A 23,791-nucleotide genomic window follows, 5' to 3' on the forward strand; every position below is an offset into this window, starting at 1 on the left:
AAAAAAAAAAAAAAAAAAAAAGAAAATAAATATTGTTGTATAGCAATATTTGTATATTGATACAAATGTAAATTTATATCTGTCATACTTTATGTATGTTCTACTTCTGTTTAGGATATCGGTATATTGATATATATTTAAGATTAGTGTCATATTGCATATCGCACTATATATTCCTACCTCTGTTATAAATATCTTGTGTATTGTTACAATTTTAAAGTCATCATTCTTTACCATACATTTGCTTATAGACTGTTTACCTTGTTTACATGAAGCCTTAGTCCTTAGGTTATTTCGGTAGATAAGACTTATAGATTCATAGTCACCTATGCTTGTCATCTCTATAGTTATGTTAGTTAGGTTATCCAGATTTACAGATACATAGGTCAGATGGACAGGTAATCTTCAAACACTTCATAGACCTAGAGAATATGGCATTTAAATAACTTAGAATTCTGTTGACATGAGACACAATTGCTCCTGGCAGCACCAATTTGATCCCGAGAGAATGTTGAGCTTCTAAGACATTTCCATTTGGAAGTTTGTCTTCTTTACACAAAATGGCCTATTGGGCAAAGAACTGCCCTTGCCTCGACTGCTGACAGTACAAATGCAATGCTGTCCTTTCTGGACAAGCGGGACACAGGAAAGCGACCACTGTACTCTGCCAGGACAGGGTAAGATGGTCTTTCAGAATTCCTGCTTCTAAAAATGGTCTGTCAGATACTCTAGGCCTGTAGCCAATTTGAATGCACCAACAATGCTGAGAAACATTAGGTGACTGTCCAGGCTGCCAGCTGTCTCGGTCTACTCTTACAAGATTCTCGAAAGTTGCTTGCATCCATCTACCATTTCTCAGGTACCATTATATTCCTTCTCAGGTCTTTGATGGGATTGAAGACTAGCAGCTATAGTTACAACTTAGTATATATATATCTTATCTTATATATATATCAATATATATAAGCATATAGTATATATATCTTATATATATCTATATAAGTATATATCTTAGTATATATATATCTTATCTTATATATATCTATCTTAGATAGAACATATTAAGTATTAGATTCAGGTTCTTTAGGATAGGACACCTTTTGGAATGATCTTTGTAACATGCCATTTACCTATGCTCTATACTTCTCTGGATTTTAGTATGTGTTTCTTGCTTGATATTGTTTGCATTGGTTGTAGTTCCATCTTATCTAGGTCATTATCCCTCATTATTCCTGGACAATATTTGATAACCATTCCTTTGTATATACTCTTGTATTAGGTTACAACCTTCTTTTTTTTTTTTTTTGGTTTTTCGAGACAGGGTTTCTCTGTGTAGCTTTGCGCCTTTCCTGGGACTCACTTGGCAGCCCAGGCTGGCCTCGAACTCACAGAGATCCACCTGGCTCTGCCTCCCGAGTGCTGGGATTAAAGGCGTGCGCCACCACCGCCCGGCTACAACCTTCTTATTTAGACAAAAAGGGGGAGATGTAGTGGGTAGCCATTCCAGCTTTGATCTGGAAGTTCCAACCCCCATTGAGGCTTCGGCAACTGTCACGCCTACAAGGCAGGGCCAAGGGAGGACCCCTGGAGACCCAAGATCCGGATGGGCCAGTGCTCTCTCTGTTCCCGGACCCTGGAGAGTGGAGGTTGACCGAGCAGAGCTCCAGAGAACACCACTGGACTGCGATACACCTTCCCCAGACCCCGTGACCTACCTATCCCTTCATTTGTAAGTTATCAACTAAATAAATCTTCCTTTTAACTACGTGGAATGGCCTTAATAATTTCACCAATAGGAAATCTTGACTTCTCATAGTCTTTTAAAACTATTTCCCATGGATTCTTTCTAGTAAATGGCTTTGTATAGTTTTTTCAACTTCCTGAAAATGAGGAGAGGTTTTCCGTCTTAATACAGAATTCAACTTTTCTGCACAGAAAGAAGGGTCTAAAAAAAACAACCCTGTTGTTCAAGTCTAGTTAGCGAGAATGGAAACAACGTTAAGCCTCATATCAAGGGTGGTCCTTGGCTTCCAGTCTCAAGGTTCTGTGTTCTCGAGCATTCCTTTTGGTTCTGCTCTTCAGTGGGGAAAAGGAAGTAGGAATATGGAAGAAGAATAAAGCTCTTTAAACAGCTAAGCCTCTCACCTGTAAAAGTAGGCCACCAAACCTAACTGTGTTGGGTTCTTAGAAGATGCTGTAAAATTAAGTAAAACAATAAGATGGTTTAACCCCGAGGCCTAGCACATGTTACAAACTCAAAATAATGTTCCTTCACTGCTCTGTTGTAATAATTTAAAAGACAGCACAGCCCAGTGGTCAAGAATCTGGATGTTGAAGCTAAATTGCCTTTATTTAAATTTGTGCTCATTCATTATTTGTGGGTTGTTCGTAGGACTCAGTTTCATACACCCCTTTGTCCCCATTTGTAAAATGCCAGCAATAATGCTAGCCGCTTCATAATGCTGCCGTCAGGACTGAGTTACCGCACTTAAAATGCTCAGAGAGGTACTTGGCATAAACATTTCAAAAGTTAGGTTTTCTGTTTTCCTGTCTTATTTTATCTCCTTCTCAATAAAAACAGCATGGCACCAAGCAGCCACCATGACTTATAAGCCAAGCAACACTAAGTCTTTTAAGCTCTCAATGATAGAAGATGGCTCTTTTTCTAAGAGCAAGTTATTCTTGGCACAAGTCATTACTGTCCATTGCTCTATATACCCATAGCCAAACCAAACTGATAGAAATGAAAATTGATTAAATTCTATGGCCACTCTTTCTGATTTTGTATAAACACATCTACATACACATGAACATACACACAAGCACACATGAACACACATACACACAATTTATATTGGATGTGAAATATTTGGTTTTGTGACTGTTTCACATGTTCTAGGATCCAAAAGTGTGGATTTATTTCTTAAGCACCTAGTGCTGTGAATGTTAGTTTTAATAAAAACTACATTTCTGTAAAAATCAAGACAAGAGAAAAGCAACATGTAAGCATGTGAAATTTTAATGTAGTGGGAGATGCCTGAAGTTTTTGCTTCTCTTGAGCTGATGCTGTGCTTTTCTGAATTGGTGTCTCAGCATTAGCTACTGGCTACATATAAAACATTTCATAAACAAACACTAGAAACTGAATAACAGTCTTGATCAATATGTCATTAAAAAGCATGGAAACATTGAAAAGGTAATAAAAATAGCCAATGACCTATCCACTTCTAGGCCATTCATACCAATTTGAACATAAATGAAATATAACAACTTTTGATTTTTTTTTGACCAGACACTAGAAATCAATTCCTCAGGTCTTTGCAATTTATCCTAAAAATGCATTATCACATGAGCAAGCTGACCTGTGCACATTTCATTAAAGATGACCTATCTGTAGGGGATATTAAAACCAGGGATGGGAACCGTGATAGATGGATTCCTCAGCCCAACCGAAGCCAAGCCCCATGGGATGGCTAGGTCAGTGAGGGTCCCTCTGAAGCCACTTATTCATAGGCCCTTGTGTCACTCCTGTTTGTCCTGTAGTGTGTCCTCCAAGCATTTCCTCAGAGTACCCATGACCCCTTGCTATAGGACCCGGAGATTGGGCCTATTGACAACTAACATTACCTCACAGAAGAAGGAGGTGGGAAGGGTCATTGGACCCTGGCCTGATCTCAGTCCCCCTCTCCTGTGTCTCCCATCTAGCTGTAAATCTTTCAGCCTTCTGGTCTCAGGAGGTGCTAGGTTACATAGACTGTAGAAGGTTAACTGAAGCTGCGTAACTAGATACGCAGCTATGCATAGTTGGATTGCTTTGGGGTCATCTGTGCTCATAGAAATAATGCTTCACTCACTCACGCATGCTTTGTAAGTAAGCCCAATAAGCCCGTTGATTCCTCAAGCTGGGCTTTAGTGGAGTGGTACATTGGTTTTCTACTGATGTCCTATTAGAAGGGAGTTGATATTTATTTACATCTCCCCAGGGAAAGAGTTCCTGCAAGAAGCCAGGATTGGTGGTTCTAATACAATGTGGCTTTTGGAAGTTGTATGGTGATGTGGCTTTAAGATCAAACTGAATCTGTGTCTCAGCCCTGCCTCTATCATTTCCTGCCTGGGTGACCACAGAGTGCCACATTTTTGTCATCTGTAAAATGACAATACCGATAGTTCCTCCTTCTGTGAGAAACTGAGAATTCTGATGTGCTTTGCAATGTGTCTGGCACATAGTAAATGAAATGTAAGTGTGTGCATTATTATAATTAGGCTTGATTATAGTGGATGTTAGGCAAGTCATTCAGCTGCTGGCCCTTTGTTTACCTTGTCAAAAGGAGTGGGGCTATTTATATTCATTTGAGGCTATGGAACTGTGTTAGATGGGTTTCTTCCCCAGATAGTGTCCTGTGACTCCAGTGTGTGTGTGTGTGTGTGTGTGTGTGTGTGTGTGTGTGTGTGTGTGTGTGTGTGTATGTAAGTATGTGTGTGAGTGTGTGTGTGTGTAAGTGTGTGTGTGTGTGTGTGTGTGTGTGTGTGTGTGTAATTTATACCTTTATCTGGACAAGAGCATAGGAGTAGAGCTGGCCCATGATAATGAGCCAAGACATTGGTTTGTGGGCAAAGCAAAGCCAATCTTAGGGTGGAGTCACTTTGACGTGGCTCTTTTCCTCACATCCCATAGTGAGTATATTATTCATTAAGCAAATACATAATAAATATGTATTGATCGACAGTTATATATCAGACATTTTATTAGAAACTGTGCCAGAACAATCAAAAGGGAACTTGGAGAAAACAAAACTCAAATACTTTCTCTCTTGCAACCAATTTCTAACTGTCAGAAATGGATGAGTGAATGAGTGCCACGTGAGCTGTGCCTGCAGAGGAGAGCTTAAAATGACCAGGGTCACGTCTCTCCTGACACCTCTGAACAAATCACTCTCATTTCTGGCTGTGGTTGTATGAACCAGCCTCCCAACTTCTTCCTTGTACTCCTTCCTCATCCTCTAATGATTTTGTCTCCTGGCAGCACACGGCTAACAGACCACACTCAAAAACCATGCTTCCCATCACACTTAAAACAAAACCCAACCTCTTTAATGTTTTCTTTCTTCTTTTAAAATTTATTTTCAGTCTTTAAAATGTGTATGTGTAAGTGCCTGCATGTAGGTGTGTGTATCATGAGGGTTTCTATTACCCACAGAGCCCAGAAGAGGGTGTTGGATCCACTTGAATTGGAGATTCAGGTGGTTGTGAGTTGCCCACTGTGGGTGCTGGGAACTGAACCCAGGTCTTTTGCAAGAACACCAAGTGTTCTTAACCACTGACCCATGTCTTCAGACCCTCTTTAACATTTTATTATGACTCTCTTCTTCTCCAGGCCAGCCACATTCATCATCTTTTTCTCCCTTGCTTTAAAAAGTGCTTTCTCTTATATTTTTGGTTGTAAAGCACTCGGGAGGCAGAGGCAGGCCTGGGCTACAGAGTGAGTTCTAAGCTACACAGAAAAACCCTGTCTCGAAAAACCAAAAAAAAAAAAAAAAAAAAAAGTGCTTTCTCTAGCCTCTGCCTGGGCACCCTTCCTGTGGGGCTTTCTCCTCCATCTCATCTGTGAGTCAGCTCCTTGGGGAGATCTTCACTCTTTAAAAATGGACCCTAAAAATCCACCTTGAGCCAGGCGTGGCATTGTACACCTATAACCCCAGTACTTGGAAGCCTGGGGTGGGGGGACTGATTATGAGTTTGCAGTCAGTCTGGGCCGTGAAGGTATTCAAGGCTGGCCTGGACAAGACCTTTAAGTGAAAGGGCAAAAACCAAGTGAAAACAAAAGAAATGAAAAACCCTAACTAAATAACAACACCACCCACCTTGCTCTGTAGCCCAGTGTCTTGCTTTCTTTCACTCTAGCTTACCAGGTGCTTACTAGAATCTGGTGCATGTCTTTAATGTGCGGTGCGTTCCTTAATCCAACTTCAGGAGATGAAAATGATGTCACCCTTTTTCAGATGCACGAACTAAGGCCAGTGTATCGATGCAGGTAATGGAGGTTACCTGGGGGTGAGGGTGTTGGGTGGACCAAGCTGTCCAACAGTCTGTCATTCTGTGTGCGATGCTGTTGGCAGGGAGTTCTCTTTTAGGATAACTGCTTTGGTGCTCAGACACTGCTCTACTCTCTTTTAGTCTTCTCTGTCTTGGAATGCTCATTCCGACATACCCATCTTGCCCATCACTTTGAAACTAGAGTTCAAGCCTTGATTTTGCCTCTCCACCATGGACCAGTCTGCCAAAGTGTTAAGTAGTCAATAGTTGGCTGTGCTGATCTCTATTAAAACCTGCTCAAGGCTGGGAGGGGTGTTCTAGGCAGAGTGTGGCCTCCACCATTTCTGTCTCTCCCCTTTCTCTCCGTCAACCTCCTTCATGTCCTGCCAATGCCACACTGCTCGGAAGTCCCAGGACATGCATTTAAAAACAACTTTGGCCCAGCTCTCATCTGTGAGCAGTGTTCAGAGTGGCAGCGGGCAGGTGTCGAGGACTTATTGACCGGTTAGTTGAACTAGAAAGCGGGCACACATGGCGTGTGCACACAGACACACATGTATTTCTTTCTTATACAAAGAGAGACAAAACAAGAGCGTTTTCACATGTCTCCCACTCTAACCACAGCACATTGCTTCAGTTTGCCGGACTGAGTGATTATCCACTCTGCGGAAAATTACTATTTTGGTTTTTTGTTAAAGGGTGGTGTGTTCTGCAGTGGAGAAGTACAAAGACACTACGTTTTCAAAGGGATATTTTTGTTATGAAGTGAAGCACCCGGGAAGAAGAGGGCTGGCTCAGAGGTCAGGAGTCCCTGTGTTTAGACCTCTTTCCGCCCTGGACAAATTGTTGGCTTGGGAAAGGCTCTTTCTGAGTTTGAGCCTTTCCTGGGATGTTTGCTGGTCTACAAAGGAAGATTTCTTTGTCCTCCATTTCCTGCTCTTGAAGCTCACTGAAGACCACACTTGGAAACTGAAGGTCCGGAAGTCAGGTACACCTGGGTCAAGGTCAATTTTCTGACCGTAGGCTGGAGACTCAGCCTTGGGAAATTCCCATTCTTCTCCTCTGGAGTGGTAATGGCAGTCGTTGCATTAGAAGGTGGGTGTGGAACTCATGAAGACAGTACATGTGGACACTTGGTTTGCTTGGTATTTGCTGCGTAGCATGTCATGGGGAAGAACGAATTATAAGAATCGGAATGGGCTGCAGACATGGCTTAGCTGGTGAAGTACTCAAGGACCTGAGTTCAATCCTCAGAACCCACATAAAAAAAGCCAAGTGTTGTGGGCACGTAGTTCTAATCCCAGCTTTAGCAGGACGGAGGAGATGGTAGGAGATAGGCCACCAAGACTCACTGGCCAGTCACCCTAGCCTACTTGGTGAGTGACAGGCTAGTAAGTGATCTTGTCTCAAAAAAACAAAAAACAAACCACAAACAACAACAACAACAAAAACTGGGCAGTGTTGAGGAATGACATCTGAGGTTGTCTTTGGTTTCCATATATATGTGCATGTGTGCCTTCAAACATATGTGTGCCCCCTACACACACACACACATACACACACACACACACACGCACACGCACAGAGACAGACAGACAGACACATGCATGCACATACACAGTAAAAATAATAATTGCCGGGCGGTGGTGGCGCACGCCTTTAATCCCAGCACTCGGGAGGCAGAGCCAGGAGGATCTCTGTGAGTTCGAGGCCAGCCTGGGCTACCAAGTGAGTTCCAGGAAAAGGCACAAAGCTACACAGAGAAACTCTGTCTCGAAAAACCAAAAAAAAAAAAAAATAATAATAATTATCAAATCAAGGACAGAGAAGATAGAGAAGGAAAAAAAATTGAGTCGAGGCAGAGGATATGGTCCCTGACTTCAAGGAGATAAAATGTATAAAACATCACAACAGAAAAGATGATATGAATTGGATGCCAGGGAGGGACAGAGAGCAGCAGTGTGAGCTTTCTTAGGGGTCTGAGAACGTTGCAAGCTGACAAGGGTCGTCAGAGACTTCCCAGAAGAAGAGGGAACCGGTCCTGCTGTGTTTGAGTGGCAGGATGTGGCGGGGTTTCTGGGGAGGGCTGTGAAGGCCGGCTTTCAGATGGCGCAGAGGGTTTTTAATAAAATATAAGAGGAGCAAGGGTTTGTTTAGTCTTTCTCGGGGAGTACAAATCAATAGTCATTGTTTTCTTTCTATACAAAATCCTAAATCCGAACTTTACTTCAGCAAAGAGCTGTGTTGGCGCTGGGGACTGCATCCTCCCATGACAGGTCACTTCCGGTTCTGTCCTGGACTGACTGAGGCAGTGAATGTGTTCACAATGCCAACTCTCCAGTGGTGCCGGACCTCCAGGCGCAGGGGAGTTTGGCTGAAGAGCCCTGGGAGGAAGGCCTCTCTGTGGTGTGTGTTATTTATGATTTAAGTCCACACTGCTGTCAGCTCAGCAGCACACTTGTCCTGAAGCCTGTTGAAAAGCTCCTAAGAACATGTGCCAAGCCTCACAGTTTGCTGAGATTCCATAATGGGTAAATTATTAAGAAAGAGAAAGCCACAAAAAACTTAAGTTTTTCCAACTCTCTTTGCAGGTGATAAAGCTGAGTTTAGACTTCCATTTCTCCTTTAGGCTTTACTTCCTCCCTCTCCCCTCTTCTTCTCCTCCCTCCTCTTCTTCCTCCTCCTCCTCCTCCTCCTCATCATCATCATCATCACCATCATCTTATTTTTTTTGAGATCGGGTCTTACTCTGTGGACCCAAGACTATTTTCGAACTCACTGCATATATCAGTCTGGTCTCGAACCCACGGTTCTCCTAACCCCAGCCTCCCAAGAGCCTGGATTATAGGGATGAGCCGTCGTGCTTGGCTTCAATTCGAGGCTTCTAAAGATTCCCTGGGAGAAACTGATGAAGGGAAGAACTTTGGGTTAGGGAAGGTGGGAGTGATCACCCCAGCCCAGAGAGAACTACAGAGGTGAGTATGAGAGCTTGAGGCCCTAGAGGACAGATGGACGCAGTATGCCATGTCCATGTACTGCTGAGACACTCCATGACGTGTCTGAGCCTTCTCCAGGAGCAGTGTCTGTGAGATGGATGACGGATACCCATGTTCAACAGACACAATACACAAGGACAGGACTGAGGCTGATAATTACTGGGACGGAGACTTGCCTTCTTCCCCAGGTTTCTGGCATCATGAATCCAAGAATTTTTGAATTAGTTAACTGGGAGGGATGGAGGAGTCCTTTCTTCACTCCTAATTACTGAATCCCCAAAATGTCTCCCAGCAGCTAGGAGAAAGTTGGGCAGCTTAGAGCAGATTACATTTGGGATTGCCTGAGACATGTTCACAGGACAAAAGGCTCACTTTGGTTAACGGTTGATGCCCATGGTAAGCCTGCTCCATCATTTCTAGGCCACAGTCAAGCAGGACAGGAGGGAAGGTGAGGAGAACCAGTATTTATGGCTTGCAGGGTGGGTGGGGGGAGCTCCAGAGCAGCAGGAGGAACTGCCTGGACTGGTAGATCCTGTTTTTCCACCCAGGCCCCCAGCTTACAAGATGGTGCCACTCACATTGGGGCAAGGCCTTCTGCTCACCTGACTCCATATGAGCCTGATGTTTTAAGGCTCTCAGAAATAGCATCTATGCCATACTAAAGAAATACCATGTATGTGTCCTCACTGTTCCTCTTCTACCACTAAGCAATAGTTAACATACTTTTAGGCTTATTCCAAAAAGTCACTTCTAAACTAGTGACTGTAATGGACACTGAAGCCGTTGGAAAGTTGATTTTCAGGGTGGTATTTCTGTTTCTTTTTTTTTTTTTTTTTTTTTTTTTTTTTCGAGACAGGGTTTCTCTGTGTAGCTTTGCGCCTTTCCTGGAACTCACTTTGGAGACCAGGCTGGCCTTGAACTCACAGAGATCTGCCTGGCTCTGCCTCCCGAGTGCTGGGATTAAAGGTGTGCGCCACCACCGCCCGGCGGTATTTCTGTTTCTTAAACTGAGCCCTTCATGTTCTCCACAAATTTGAAACTACTGTGTGTGTTTTCCATGATAAACATGAGAACATTATTGGCCAGAAAGGGGAGGATACAAGTTTCTTGGTGTGTGGTGATTTGCAACTCAAAGTCGTTCAACAAAAGGCTTCAGTGTCTCCTGTTAAGTGACTCTTTGGTGGGGGCGGGGTGATGGTGGTGGTGGTGGTGGTGGTGGTGGTGGTGGTGGTGGTGGTGGTGGTGGTGGTGGTGTTGATGGTGGTGTTGATGGTGGTGCTGGTAGTGGAGGTGGTGATGGTGGTGGTGGTGGTGGTGGTGGTGGTGGCAGGGTGGTGGTGGTGACTTCTTTCCTTTGTGAAAAGGTGCCTATATTCTTCCTGGAGGAGAGTTCCTGTTCGTTGGCTAGAACCAGGTCTCCATTTGGACACCTATGCCCTTTGTCTTCTAGATACAGGGATTGTCTTCACTTTATCCATCTTTCATTTCATCAGGAAACTGATGACAACACCCAGCTCTCTCTCTACGGATCAGGGGAGCGTGATAAAGTCTCAATCTGTAATCTTCCAGCCAATCTTCGTGGTTCACCAGAGCAAGGGCTGAGGGACTAGTATTTCCTTGTTGCTAATGACCAACTTCATTATGCTGCCGCCCTGAGCTAAGATTTTGTTTTTGGCTTATAATGGGAGTCATTAGATTCTAGAAAATCTTCTCTGTGTCTTGTTTCTAAATTTGATTTTCCCAGAATCAGAGAGAATACAAATTCTCCAGAGCTTTGTGTATAATGAGTGAATGTGTGGAGAAGCCAGAGCCTCCTTCACCTAAGTACCTGTGGCCCGGCCTCTGACCCCAAGTCTGGTTCCAGATGGGCTGTAGGGAAAGCCCGAGAGTGCAGCATGCTTAGAGTTTTCTGTAGGAAATTAACTAAATAACACCAGTTTTCTCTCGCTCCTCTCTTTCCACTCTTCACTTCCCTTCATAATGAAACAGCTTAAGCTCAGCTCTTTAACTCTCTCATGGTGGGCGGCAGGTAAAAGTGTTTGACAGTTACATTCTCTTGTGACCCTTGGTTCAGAAACAAAGCCTCTTCTCTCTCTCTCACTTGCTTATTTCAAAAAAGCACTTCTCTTCACTGCTGTTGTATTCCACCCAAGATGCGACTTTCTGAAGCAGGATACCCCAAAATGTTAGCTGAAAGACGCGGCCTATAAGGATGGCAAAGTGGCACTTCAAAAAGAACTAATCATGTTAGAAGTGGATTTGATTCTGCATTCGGCAGAATCATTGTGGCACAGTCAAATAACAGGTTGCTAATACTGTAGATGGAAAATTATCCCCTGAGTTGAATGAGGGTCACATCTTCCCCATGTGGTCATTCTCTTGCTTAATGTGTATGTTCTTTCTTCATAATGAACTCAGTAATGGGAGTTTAAGTGGAGATGCTTAGTGCTAATCAAAGACATTGATGGAGGGCTTTGCAGGTGCACAGCAGTTACCTCCCATTTTAGAAGCACAGATCTCAAGAAATGTGTGATCCGTGATGCTCAGAGGGCTGTGATAGGTGGTGTGGATCATAGACAGGTAGTCTCTGGCCTCAGACAGCTTCTAATCAAGAGGGGAAGAGAAGCAAGCCTAGAATCAACTAGAACACAGATAACCACCCAGGTTATGTGAGCTGCTGCGGGCCAGGCACTTTGCTAAGATAGACAAGTCAGTCGCTATTGCTGGGGAGATGCTCTGTCTGTAAAGCACTTGCTGCACAAGCGCGAGGATTTGTGTAAAATCAGAATTCTCTCTTACCCACCCACCCACTCAGGGCCACGTGTTCTACTCAGTCTACCATTTAAAACGTTAACGCCACCCAGCCTGGCAGTGGTGGCACACGCCTTTAGTCCCAGCACTCGGGAGGCAGAGCCAGGCAGATCTCTGTGAGTTGAGGCCAGCCTGGTCTACAGAGCAAGATTCAGATCAGGCACCAAAACAACATAGAGAAACCCTGTCTCGAAAAATCAAAAAAATAAAAAAATAAAATGTTAACACCATGCACAATGATCTTCACAGAAAAGCACAACATAATCTTTGACCAAAAATCGGGGTACTCCACAGTCCAGTTAAGTTGACACATTAAATTGTGACCGTTGGGGCATACCAAGCCTTTTAAAAACCACCTTTGGCTCTTAGCAGCCAATCTATGCACTATACATCCCAACCAAACCGGACTTCTCATCATGCCTGGCATTTTCCACCACTCTGTCCTGATGCAGACAGGTGTTTGCTGCTTTTCTGTTGGCCCAAGTCCTAGCTGCCCTGTTGGGAGTTACCCAGGTATCACCCTCTCTACCCATTGTTCCCCACTTTCCTCACAGAGAGGTTATCTCACCTCTCCATGTTCTTGGAGACTCCTTCCAAGATTTTACTAATTCCCTCCCTCCCTCCCTCCTTCCCTCCCTCTCTTCTTCCCTCCCTCCCTCCCTTCATTCCTTCCTTCCTTGCTTCCCATGTGATATATGCATGTGTGTCTGCAGGCATGCATGCAGGTGCATGAATCTGTGGAGACTAGAAGGTGACATCAGGGATCCCTCTGCACTGTTCTGCGCTGCCCCCCTCCTTTTGAACCAGTCTTTCACTGAACATGAAGCTCACTGATTGGCTAGGCTAACTAATGAGGGAGCACCCAGTTCAGCTTGTCTGTGCTTCTCAGTGCTGGATTAAAGGCCTGTGTAGATGTAACCAACCTTCTTATTAAATAAGAAACACAGAACCAATGCAAAGAAGAAAGCCAAGAGGTCAGAGCTAAGAGCTAAAACCTTACCCTTCCTCCTGCGGTGGTCCTACCTCTCCGAACCAGAGCTACCCCTGTGTTAAAGTCTTTATATAGAGTTCCTGTCCTGCCTTCTCATTGGTTGTAAACCCAACCACATGACCGCCTCCTCACGGCCTGTCTGTATAGACCTCCAGGTTTTCCATGATTGGTATTGAGATTAAAGGCATGTGTATCCAATAATGGCTGTATCCCTGAACACACAGAGACTTACCCAGCTCTGCCTACCAAGTGCTGGGATTACAAGAGTACGCCACCACTGCCCTGCTTTCCTATGGCTTGCTAATAGCTCTGACCCCCAGGCAACTTTATTTATTAACATACAAATAACATTTTAATACAAATAAAATATCACCATATTTCCCCTTTTCTATTTTAATAAAAAGAAAAAAAGAAAAAGGTTATAACTAACAAAAGAAAAACTATATACAAAAGTACAATAACTATATACAATATATACAAGTAATAAATACTTAGATAATGTCTAGTCCATTTGTATTTGACAAATTCAGAGAAAATAATTTCATATCTATCCTATTTTGGTAAGTCCAAAATGTATCTAATTCACTTTCTATCCTAATTAATCTTCAACTATAACTAACTAACCTTCAACTATAATTAATCTTCAACTATAACTAACTAATCTTCAACTCCCTCAGAGACCCAAGAAGGAAATAATACTTAACAAAAATAAAAACAGGAAGTGCATGCAAGCAACTTCCAAAAAATTTGTGAGTTGACAGAAACAGCCAGCTGTCTGAACAGTCACCTGAGGTTTCTCCGCAGTGCTGGGGCATCATCTTTAGCCTATAGGCTTAGCATATCTGATAGACTCATTTGTGAAGTACGATGTACACAAGGTCAACAGTTCAACCTCACATTGAGTGAGAGCAATCCATGTACCAGAAACACCTGAATTCCACTAGTGTTATGTCATGATTCAGGATTTTAAATTCTGGAAATTGTTGATGGTTTTTTAATTCAGCTGTCCATTCTTCTTGGCTGTGTTTATATGGCTTCATCTCAGCATCCCGTTCTTCTCCACATCCCTCTATCAAATGCCAGTCTACTATTGAGAGGCGTGAGCTTAGTTACTCTTCAAGAATAACTGTTTCAGCTGCTGTTCCATTGCACATCAGAAGCCATCGGCCCACTGCCTGTTCAGCTGCCTTTGAAGAAAAGGGCACTGTACCTTTTCCGAATTGCGAAGGCCACTTCAGGGATGGTGCCATATTGTCCTGGCCTCAGAAGATGCCTTTTGATAAAGCCATAACCACACTTGTTTTGGCAAGAATCAGTAGTCCTTTGTTTCATGTCCTGTCTGTCCATTTTGTCAGCAGTTGATTTGAGGATACTTTGTTGTCCAGTGGCTAACTTTTGCCACAATGAAAGTTAACTCCATATGCAGTTTCTTCAATGCCCATATTTTCTCTGAAGTAGATTGGTACTGCCAGGAGCCAACATGTCTCAAAAAAGAAAAATTTTCTAAGTTATTAAAACATTTTAAATGCCATATTCTGTAGATCTCTGAAGGGTGTGAAGATGACCTGTCTAAAATATATCTGCTCAATTTTTAAAACATATCTAATATAACTACAAGTTCTATTGTAATGTCTAACTACTAACCTTCATTTCTTTATATCCTAATAGTTGGTAATAATAACATTCAAGGATCAGAAAATTGCATTACATTGTTAAATGAATGGTACAATTAGAAATATACATAAAGCATTTTCTAACAATATCATTTTCAATATATATAATTTGTATACAATATAAAACAATCCAATCCAATGTAAAATATTTAAAACTAGTAATTGTCTTTTTCTTCTTCTTTCTTTCTTTTTTTTTTAAACAAGAACCTTAAATCTAATCTCCTTTGCTTAGCCTTTTTCCTAACCCTTGACAACAACTTGTAACCAACCCGCCTAATCAATGAAAATTATCCCAGACCCAAAACCCGTTAAAAGACCAAAACCCAAAAAAAACCGCCCGTCCCACACCACCTCTTTGGGAATGTGGGCATTGTATTCTTGAAATTGCTTCCTGCTGGGTATGGGCGAAGGTATCTTTATCCTGAAAAGAAAAATTTTAGGTTAATTGTCAAATTCTAGGAAAGGTAAATATATCCTTCGTTATCCAGTCTGTGTACAATGCCAAAGTTCAGGGTTTATCTCAAGTCCTTATTCAAGTAGTCTTTGAGACTGGATCATCTCAGCTAGCCATCTCAAAATTGCTCTGAGCACCTTGTAGTTCAAAGCTGATCTGTAGATGATGTTTGTCAGCTTAGTGATATTATTATTGTCCACGTGGAATTGTTGTTGTTGTGGGGCCCCATCTTCTTCCTGGAGACTTCACTTGATGTTAGGCCTGACTGTGATTTCCTGCAAAAAACTGAAAACTTTGTGACTCGAACACAAAGACTATATATGCGACTTTTTAGAATTAGTTAGTACTCTATATGACCATATATATCTTAACAAAGTTTAAAATGTATATATATCTATATATATTAATCTTGTAAATTTTGATATAAAATTTATACTTTAAGAAAAGTTTAAAGAATCAGAATAGAATCAAAGAGTTGAGATTAGTAATAGAATAGTCCCTTAATTAATTTGGCTTTTCTCCTGTCCCATAGCAGAAGATGGCTCTTTTCTTCTGGCATGATACAGGGAGTTTGCATTTTCCTTTTAACAACATGCTTGAGTTTAAAGAAGGAGAGGGCCATTCTCCAACTCCAAAGTCAGCTTTAAATTTTAATTGAACTGGGACTATTAGAAGACCAATAGTGTTAAATCTTTAAAGAAAAACAGAAACGAACATTTAGGAAGACATAAAATTTTTTAGATAACATACCCATACGCTATTTCACTCTGTTTCTTAGGATAGACGATTTGTCCCTTTTCTTCAGTTGTCTCATTTGTACAGTGTTCTTCAAATTCCTTAACCTTCATTCTCCTAAAAAACAAAAACAAAAACCTTTCCCCAAGGTTTTTTGGGGATGTTCCTTTTTGACAAGTTATCTGATTAAATGAAAAGGCATGTGTTACTGGTGTAAGTTAGTTTAAATTGGATGTTCATGATAGTTGATGAACTATCACCTCCTCTAATTAAGAGGTCTCTCTTGTTCAAATCGAACCTTTATCAATTTTGATGGTACCCACAGCTTATCTTCTCCTGTAGAAATAAAAGTAAAACCTCGTCCCCAATGTAACACATATCCTGGTTTCCATTCTGAGGTCAGCACATCCTTAAGGTATATAGGTTGATTTAATTCTGCAGTTTTTTCTATTATCCAATGTCTCTCTGCAGCTGTTGTTCCTTTCTCATTGGCATTGAGAAAATTCAAAGTTAATAGAGCATTATGTAGTCTATTTCTGGGGGTTTTTGTTACTCCTTTTTGTTTATTTAGCATATCCTTTAGAGTTCTGTTTGATCTTTCTATAACTGCTTGACCTGTAGGATTATGTGGTATACCTGTAACATGGTTTATACTATAATAAGCAAAAAACTGTTTCATTTTGACAGAGACATATGATGGAGCATTATCAGTTTTGATTTGTGCAGGTATACCCATAATGGCCATAACTTCTAGCAAATGAGTGATTACAGAATCAGCTTTTTCAGAACTCAAAGCAGTTGCCCATTGAAATCCTGAATAAGTATCAATAGTGTGATGTACATATTTCAATTTTCCAAATTCTGCCAAGTGAAACATGTCCATCTGCCAGATTTCCTTCCTCTGAGTACCCTTTGGGTTACATCCTGCTGGTAATGGTGTTTGATTGTAGAAGGAACAAGTAGGACATTTCTTTACTATTTCTTTGGCTTGTTGCCAGGTTATGGAAAAATCCTTTTTTAAACCTTTACTATTTACATGATGTTTTTTATGAAATTCTGAGGCCTCCAGCACATTTCCTATCAATAATTTATCAATTTCATCATTGCCTTGTGCTAGAGGGCCTGGCAGACCAGTATGGGATCGAATGTGAGTTACATATAAAGGATGACTCCTTTTTCTGATTGTATCTTGTAATTGAATAAATAATGAAGTTAGTTCTGAAGCATCGTGGATAAATTCTGAAGTCTCAATATGTAATACTACTCTTTCAGCATACTGAGAGTCAGTTACTATATTGAGAGGTTCTGAAAAATCCATTAATACCAACAGAATAGCATACAATTCTGATTTTTGAACTGAAGTATAAGGACTTTGAACCACTTTACTTAAATTTTCTTATTTGTAACCTGCCTCTCCTTGTTTGTTGGCATCTGTATAAAATGTACGAACTCCAGATACGGGTTTTTTCCTCACAATTCGAGGCAAGATCCAATCAGCTCTCTTTATAAGATCAATTCTATTGCTTTTGGGATATTTGCTGTTAATTTCTCCCAAAAAATTACTACAAGCTTTTTGCCAAGCTTCATTTTCTATCCATAATTTTTCAATGTCCTCCCTAGTTAAAGGTACCACAATTTCTGCTGGGTCTATTCCTACTAATTGACGAAGTCTCAATTTTCCTTTCCAAATCAAGTCAGAGATTTTTCCACATAAGTTTTTAATTTTTTATTTGGTTTATTTGGTAAAAATATGCATTCCAATATAATATCTTCCCTCTGCATTAATATTCCTGTTGGGGAATGCCTAGAAGGTAAAATAACCAAAATGCAATCCAGCTTTGGATCAATACAATCTACGTGCCCTTCATGTACTTTCTTTTCTACCAAGGCCAATTCTTTCTCAGCTTCAGGTGATAATTCTCTTGGACTATTCAAGTCCTTATCACCTTCTAAGGTTTTAAACAAATTATTCAGTTCATCATTTTTTACCCCAACAATAGTTCTTAGATGAGAAATGTCTCCAAATAACCCTTGAAAGTCATTAAGAGTCTGTAGTCGATCTCTCCTAATTTGCACCTTATGAGGTCTAATTTTTTGAAGTTCTATTTTATATGCTAAATAATTAATAGAATCTCCCCTTTGTATCTTTTCAGGGGCAATTTGTAATCCCCAGCAAGGCAAAATTTTCTTTACTTCTTCAAACATTCTTTCTAAAGTATCTGCATTTGAGTCAGCTAATAAAATATCATCCATATGATAAATTATAGATTTAGGAAATTTTTTACGTACCACTTCTAATGGCTGTTTTACAAAATATTGGCACAAAGTTGGGCTATTCAACATTCCCTGTGGGAGAACCCTCCATTGAAATCTTTTAACCGGTTGAGAATTATTATAAGTAGGCACTGTGAAAGCAAATCTTTCTCTGTCTTTTTCTTGTAAGGGTATTGAAAAGAAACAGTCTTTTAAATCAATAACTATGAGAGGCCATCCTTTTGGTAACAGAGTAGGCAAAGGAATTCCAGATTGTAGAGAGCCCATTGGCTGAATTACTTTGTTAATTGCTCTAAGGTCTGTTACCATTCTCCATTTACCAGATTTCTTTTTAATAACAAATACAGGAGAATTCCAAGGACTGGTTGATTCTTCAATATGATGAGCATTTAACTGTTCTTCCACCAACTCTTCTAAAGCCTGGAGTTTCTCTGTTGTTAAAGGCCATTGCTGAACCCATACAGGCTTGTCTGTTGACCATTTTAAAGGTAGAGCTGTTGGTGTTTTTGGAAAATTATCAGTTGTTGTGCCCTGTTCTTGTATGACATGGATGGCTGGTGAGCACTCATTAGAATAATATCTTTTAATATTTCTCTCAGAAACATGTACTAATTTATGATTTGTTTCTGAGATTGGAGGGATATTAATCTGAGTATTCCATTGTTGTAACAAGTCTCGACCCCATAGGTTCATAGCTATGTTAGCCATATTTGGTTTTAATTTTCCTTTCTGTCCTTCTGGACCTATACATTCAAGCCATCTTGCACTTTGTTTCATTTGAGATAATGTCCCAATTCCTAACAGTTGAACGTTTACCTCCTGAAGAGGCCAAGTTGGATGCCAAAATTCTGGTGCAATTATGGTAATGTCAACACCTGTGTCTACCAGACCAGACAACAAAACACCATTTATCTTTATTATTAGTTTTGGTCTTTGTTCATTAATAGAAGTTTGCCAAAAAATTTTCTTTATGTTTTTTCCTGAATTTCCTATTTTCTCTGTTTCATCATCTCGACTAACATGATTTATTCCAATAGACATTTGGTTATTTGGTTGCTTTGAGTAAGGGTTTCCTCTACAACTGCAGGAAAGGTTTGAACTGGATTTACTGTGGGGGCCTGCCTGAGGCCCCTCTGGGAGTTTCCCGAAGCTCGAGGATTACCCTGTCTGTCCCTTGTTGATCTACATTCGTTGGTGCAATGTTTTCCCTTACCACACCTTCTGCATACTCCAGAAGGAAGGGGCATTCTGTTGCTAGTGTTCCTTGAAGAAACATTATTTCTAGGAATGACCTGTTTACAATCCCTTTTCAAATGTCCTTGCTTTCCACATCCAAAACTTCTAACATTCCTCAAACCTTTTGAAATTTCTTCTCCTACCCACATATCATCATGGTCATGAGCCTCAACATTAACCGTGTCTCTAATCCAATCTTCCAAAGGTGCAGATCTTGCCTTTAATGGCCTGATTATTCTTTTGCACGCTGCATTTGCATTCTCAAAGGCCAAAGATTCAATTATTATCTGACTAGCCTTCTGAATTCGGGACCATTTTCTGTACTGCTGAAGTCAATCTTTGTAAGAAATCTGTGAAAGATTCTTTTGAGCCCTGTATAACCTTTGTAAATGACTCAGTTTTTTTTCCTGGTTCTTCAACTCTGTCCCATGCATTCAAAGCTGCCGTTTGACATAGAACTAGGGTTTGGACATCATATAAACATTGTGTTTGTACTGAAGCATATTGGTCTTCTCCAATAAGCTGATCCTGGCAGACTTGTATTCCGCTATCCCTCCATTGTTTTTCTATATTTTTAGCCTCATTATTGAACCACATTTTCCACTGGAGATTTTGTCCGGGTTCAAGAACAGCCTCTGCCAATTCCCACCAGTCCATTGGTATAATCCTATTACAAGTTGACCAGGTGTTTAACATTTGCTTTACATATGGGGAGTGCATGCCATAAGATGCTATTGCCTCCTTAAATCTTCGTAAGTCTAACATTTTAACTGGAGCCCAAGTATTTTGTTCATTTTCTTCATCAGGTAGCTGCTGTACGGCTACCAGATGAATTAAGGGTGATTGTGTGAAAACTGGCTTTCTTTCTGTAACCTTGTGATCCAGTTTTGAAACAACTTCACTATTTATTTCTTCTGTTTGAATTTGAATTTCTCTATAATTCATCTTTACTGGTTTAACAGGTTTTTCTAAGACTGTTATCCTGGCACTTAAGTTGACTATCTTTTAAATAGTAAAATGAGGATAAGAAAAGTAATAAACTGAATAATTCGATCAATATTAATCTTTTCATATAGTTGTTCCATTGTCAGAGTGCCTAAAATTTCAAACAAAGCCCAATTTTCTTCCAATGTACACATAAAGCCCATTTTTTTTAATGTAGAAAAAAATTCTCTTTTAAATAGATATGTTAATTGACTTACCAAGTCTGTGTAGAACAGTAGAATTCCAGGGAATTTCAAAACATCCACCTGGTGTTTGAGGTGTGAATCCAGAGAGAGAGAGAGAGAGAGAGAGAGAGAGAGAGAGAGAGAGAGAGAGAGAGAAAGCGTAGCCGCTTGAGCCGAGGAGTCAAGCTTTGGCTTTACAGGCAGGGGCCCTATTCGGCAGGGCAGGCCTGAGTTGTTTGTAGCAGTTGCAAGTAGCTCCAGCTGTGGGTCAGTCAGGCCTGGGCCCGAGCTAGGCAGCCGGGCCGCCCAGGCCGGAAACCGGACCTGCCGCCAAGCCAAGCCAAGCCAAGCCAAGCAGTTTTTAATGCATTCTTGTCACGTTGGGCACCAAATGTAGATGTAACCAACCTTCTTATTAAATAAGAAACACAGAACCAATGCAAAGAAGAAAGCCAAGAGGTCAGAGCTAAGAGCTAAAACCTTACCCTTCCTCCTGCGGTGGTCCTACCTCTCCGAACCAGAGCTACCCCTGTGTTAAAGTCTTTATATAGAGTTCCTGTCCTGCCTTCTCATTGGTTGTAAACCCAACCACATGACCGCCTCCTCACGGCCTGTCTGTACAGGCCTCCAGGTTTTCCATGATTGGTATTGAGATTAAAGGCATGTGTATCCAATAATGGCTGTATCCCTGAACACACAGAGACTTACCCAGCTCTGCCTACCAAGTGCTGGGATTACAAGAGTACGCCACCACTGCCCTGCTTTCCTATGGCTTGCTAATAGCTCTGACCCCCAGGCAACTTTATTTATTAACATACAAATAACATTTTAATACAAATAAAATATCACCATAGGCCTGCATCACCTTTCCAGTTCTTTATTTGGTTGCTGAGGCTGTGAAATTCTTCACACCTTCACAGCAAGAACTTTACCCACTGAGCCATCTCCTCAGCCCAGTGAAGTTTCCTTATAGGAAGAGGTCTTGCTGACTGACTCTCATGTCCTCATCTGGAAAGTGAGAAAGATACTAATTCCTGCTCCGTAGATTGTCACGCAGGTTCAATGAGACGAGATGGCTCACTCAAAGTGCTCAACCCTGACTATGGTGAAGAGCAAGCCCTTCTCAGTGCCCCGCACGGCTCTTCACTCTCTTCGTGGAGGCAGCGGGTCGACCAGATGTCCGGGTAGCCACTGCTGGGCCTGCTGAGAGAAGCCTCCCTCAGAGAAGGAGACAGGCAGCACCCACAGTTCTGAGGGGAGCTCCTTACAGCAGGGTGGAGCGGGGAGCCATGACACAGTTGCCTGGAAGTATGCATTGGGAAACACACTTGCTTAAGATTCACCAGGAACTGGTCTTCCCCTCCATGTTCCCGAGGGAAAGACGGCTCTGGATATGACAGAGTGATGCTGAAATGACTCCAATAAGCTTTCCCAGGACATTGGGGTGGGGGTGGGGTGAGGTGTGACAAAGAGTTGAGAAAGACATTGATGGGTTGAGAAAGAGACTGATGGAACTGAAGATTTGGGAAGACTGACTTCCTTGGGCAGCCCAGCTAGGGGGAAGGAGAGAGTGAAGCTGGAGACCCTCTGAGGGTCCCACAGCCTAGTGCTACCATGGAGCTGGGCTGGGCCCTGGTGGCAGTGCCTTGAAGTGAGACAAAAACTCTGGCAGATCTCTCTCAACTCTATATGTATGTATTTTTTCACTTTATTTATTCTAGACAAATATTCTTAAGATACATATAGAAATTTAAAAAATTCAAAATGTAGCATTCGGTGAACTTGCACAACCCACACACGTGGTTGCCTCAAGAAATAGACTGTAACTGTAACTCAGAAGCACTTCCTGTTACCCCATCGTGACCCCACCTACATCCTGAGTGGCAACCACAAGCTTGTGTTCTAGCAACAGGATAAACATTGCCTTTCTTCATCTGCATGGAATTACATAGCATGTCTTCCTTACACAGTGTCTGGCTTCCTTTGCTCGAAACGTTTTTGTGAAACTCACACATTAATAGTGTACAGGATCATTTCATCCATTCTCATTCCTATCCTTCAATGCTCATGTGTCTGCGCTTACTTTTCTACACAATTTAAAGATGTTTGAGGGTTGACATATATTTTATGTATTCAAGTGAATACAGAATGCATTGATTAAGTCAGAGCACTTAGCATTTCCCCCTCACTGTTTCTTTACGTTTGGGTCCTTTGAACTGTCTACCTCTAGTTCTTTATAGATATAGAATAAGTAATAGGTTAGTGTGAATCAGTGTCATCTCTGTGTCGTGGAATGCCAGAACCTACCGGTTTCACCAGCTGTGCCCGGGCCCTCGTTATCTACCTCCTCTGTCTCTTCCTGCCTTCTAATTCATGTATCTATCAAGTGAATACTAAGAAGTTACCTTCTTGGCACTTAGGGCACACTCACAGAGCCAGTTTTAACAGTGAAGTGGTTGTGCTGGTTTACACACCCACACAGAGTGTGCCCACACTGGTTTGATCACATTTCTTTGCATCATCGCCAGAGTTAGGGTTAAAAGAGTTCTTAGGTATCGCATCAGTTATGTGGTAGGATGTCCAGCCTCTGGTGATACCCAACTGTGGTAGTGGAAGTCAGGGGTCTGACCCATTGTTTTTATGGTCTCCCAATGAGAAGTGATTTCCCAAGAGGCCACAACACAGATCAAGAAGGAAGGGAAGAAAGAAGCTTCTATTTATATGAATTAAAACAAAACAGCTTTAGAGCTGGGGTGGTGGCGCATGCCTTTAATCCCAGCACCTGGGAGGTAGAGGCAGCAGATCTCTGTGAGTTCAAGGCCAGCCTGGTCTACAGAATGAGTTCCAGGACAGCCAGGGTTATGTAGAGGGACCCAGTCTCAAAAACCAAATCAGTCAAACAGACATCCCCCCCAAACCCAAAACCAAACCAAAAGAGAACAGCTTTACTGCAATATAATGCACACAATACATAATTCACAAACTTATTGTGCACAATTCAGTGAGTTTGAATGTAATCGTGAATATGTACAACCATCAGAACTGCCAAATTTTAGAGCATTTTTTCCCATTAAAAGGAAACCCTGTATCCTTAACTGCAGGCCTCCTATCAGCTAGGATCTCTCGCTAGCCCTAAGAAGCAAGCAATGTTTCTTCCTATGGAGTCCCTTGTTCTGGACTTTCATGGAAATGGAACTACATTTTATATGATCTTTTATGACTATTACTTTCAGTTAGCATTGATGTTTTCAGGATTGCTTCACCTACAATATGTGGAATATATAGGCACTTCATTCCATTTTACAGCCCAACAGTTTTATTTAAATATGCCAAATTCTGCTTCCTCGTTCACTGATGGACTTGAATCACGTCACAGTGTTACCCTCTTCAGTGTTTCATGACATAACTGCATATTAGTA

This window comes from Peromyscus californicus, unplaced genomic scaffold, assembly GCF_007827085.1.
Source record: "Peromyscus californicus insignis strain IS unplaced genomic scaffold, ASM782708v3 Scaffold_24__1_contigs__length_46423439, whole genome shotgun sequence".
In the NCBI taxonomy this organism is placed as follows: domain Eukaryota; kingdom Metazoa; phylum Chordata; class Mammalia; order Rodentia; family Cricetidae; genus Peromyscus; species Peromyscus californicus.